The sequence below is a fragment of the Octopus bimaculoides genome, chromosome 24, assembly GCF_001194135.2.
Source record: "Octopus bimaculoides isolate UCB-OBI-ISO-001 chromosome 24, ASM119413v2, whole genome shotgun sequence".
Classification (NCBI taxonomy): Eukaryota; Metazoa; Mollusca; class Cephalopoda; order Octopoda; family Octopodidae; genus Octopus; species Octopus bimaculoides.
Window position 1 is genome coordinate 23,700,067 of NC_069004.1, and position 2,619 is coordinate 23,702,685.

Sequence of the window (2,619 nt, forward strand, 5' to 3'; positions counted from 1 at the left end):
AATATAAAATAAAATAAAATAAAAATGGATGGCACCATGAAAGAAAGTATTGAATGTAGATGAAATATTGAGTGTTCAATATAAAGGATCAAATATATAAATATATAAATATAAATATATATATATAAAGGCGACTCGAGTTTCAGGGCTATTTCCCTTCGTCATATATATATATATATATATACCGGAGTATGCACATAAATGTGCAACAAGGTGGAAAAAAGAGTACTCAAATACCAGAGGTAGAATAATATGCTTTATTTAAAAGCAGCAGAAATATAACAAAAAACTGTTACTCGGAGTTTCATGTTCCCGTTCATCGGACAGTTTTGTTATATTTCTGTTGCTTTTAAATAAAGTATATATATATATATATGTATGTATGTACTAAACTACCCATAACTTGTTGAGTCACTGACAGTTCAGGTTATAAAACATTGCATTGAAATGGAAGTTAATTTTATGATGATTCAGTTAAATATTTCAAATCGTTTGTGTCATCATAGTTCTGGTTTACAAGTTCATGTTTAAGGTTTTATTGATTATTTATTAGGAATGTCTTTCCTGTTCCACCTGGAGCATCAATGAAAATCAATGCAGATGTCTTCCTCTCTAAACTTACAAACGAAGTCATGTACATCTTTTTGTTCACTATTCAAGATGGTCTGGCATAACTTCAGATGTGTACCCCACCAACTTTGCTGTCTCATAACTTTCAGAAATTTTCAGCAAATACTGCTTAAACACTGTGAATTCAGAGTATATAAAGATTTAGGGGAATTTTTCCAAGAGGGTGAAAAGAGGAGTTTTGGAAAATTCACATGATCCAACTTTTTTCCCTCATATCTTTCAGGGAAATGGATTTGATGGGGATTTTCCTTCGAAATGATATGGGGGGCATCTTTTTATGAAAAGATTTTTCAAATTTTTTTCAACACCCTCCCTCTCTCATTCCTCCTCATTCCATTCTGGACCAATTTTGGCCAATTTTTTTAAAACTTAAAACCTATGGGAGGGGCCTTTTCATTAGCAAAAAAAAAAAAAGAAAAATGTAAATATTTTCAGAGGAAAAGGTATATGATTCAAGGGAGATTTGGCTGTTGTTTCAAGCACACCACAAACCACCCTCCGTTTTCATTCTCACATGTATTGATGTTTTTTCAATATTTTTCTCCCATTAAATACATTTTATGGAATGATGATGCCAAAGAAATACACGCAAGGTCCATTGGTGGAATACAAGTAACAACAACAACAACAACAACAAAATAACAACAAACAATTGTAATCTAAATTTTTATCCTCACCCCAATCAAGTGAAACCATGTGTGTGTGTGTGTGTGTGTAAGGAAAAACATTTTCTAACAGAAAAGTATGCTAGGCGCAGGAGTGGCTGTGTGGTAAGTGGCTCGTTTACCAACAACATGGTTCAGGTTCAGTCCCACTGCATGATGCCTTGGGAAAGTGTCTTCTACTATAGCCTTAGGCCGACCAAAGTCTTGTGAGTGGATTTGGTAGACAGAAACTGAAAGAAGCCTGTCGTATATATGTATATGTATATATATTTTTGTGTGTGCGTTTGTTTGTCTGTGTTTGTCCCCACGACGTCGCTTGACAACCGATGGTGGTGTGTTTACGTCCCCGTAACTTAGCGGTTCGGCAAAAAGAGACCGATAGAATAAGTACTAGGCTTACAAAGAATAAGTCCTGGGGTCGACTTGCTCGACTAAAGACAGTGCTCCAGCATGGCCGCAGTCAAATGACTGAAACAAGTAAAAGAGTAAAAGAGTATTAAAATGAATAATCTTTTGTATGTCTTTTTTAAAATCCCTGTGACCTTCTCAGGCTTTCCAGTATTTTAAATTATAAACAGAAACAATTACGAGCAAGGAGTGAGGCTGCAAAAAAATCAAAATTTTTCAAATCTTTTTCGTAGCCTATAAATGTATTTATGAGGAGAGAAATATTGGAAAACATCAATACACTCGAGAGTGAGAACAAGGCAAGGAGGGTGTGATAAGAAGCTTGCTTTCCAACCACATGGTTCAGAGTTCAGTCCCACTGTGTGGCATCTTGGGAAAGCATCTTGTACTATAACCTCAGGCCAATCAAAGCCTTGTGACTGGATTTGGTAGATGGAAACTGAAAGAAGCCCATGGAAATTAGTAAAAGGTTGGTGATTGGAAGGACATATGGCCTTAGGATACTGTCTTGAGGAGTGTTGTCTAACTGGAAATTTCATGTCAGCATGAAGCAAGCTGTTGTAGAGATGATAATGATGACGGTGGCAGTGGCGGTGGTGATGGTGATGACAGTGACAACGACAATGCACAACATGCACTGATAAATACATTTGCCCCTTCACTCACTCAGCCATGGAGAGCTGATCGTTTGCGAAGGAGCGTATCTACAGTGAACTCTTATGATTTTTGGTCTGGTAACTCCTGCTCTCTCCATGTACGACCAGCTAATATGTCGCTATGAGTAGAGCAATGGATTCAGCAAATTTGGAAATTAGTTGTGGAGAAACAGAGAATATCGTTTATGTTGTGTATCACTCACTAAAAAGACGAAATTTAAAAAAAATCTGTTATCTCTCTCTCTCTTTCTCTCTCTCTT

At 36.3% G+C, this 2,619-nt stretch overlaps 2 protein-coding genes and 1 long non-coding RNA gene across 4 annotated transcripts in view; 2 read left to right on the forward strand and 1 right to left on the reverse strand.

The window, feature by feature from the left end:
- LOC106878832 (integrator complex subunit 13) overlaps positions 1-2,619 on the forward strand; it is a 596,471-nt gene that overhangs the window by 259,885 nt on the left and 333,967 nt on the right. The window lies entirely within an intron of this gene.
- LOC106880812 (FMRFamide-activated amiloride-sensitive sodium channel) overlaps positions 1-2,619 on the reverse strand; it is a 220,496-nt gene that overhangs the window by 209,767 nt on the left and 8,110 nt on the right. The window lies entirely within an intron of this gene.
- Positions 1,208-2,619, forward strand: part of LOC128250711 (uncharacterized) — a 69,151-nt gene continuing 67,739 nt past the window's right edge. For both annotated transcript variants that reach the window (XR_008266716.1, XR_008266717.1), the window contains exon 1: positions 1,208-1,284. This is a non-coding gene — a long non-coding RNA (uncharacterized LOC128250711). The remainder of the gene's footprint in view (positions 1,285-2,619) is intronic.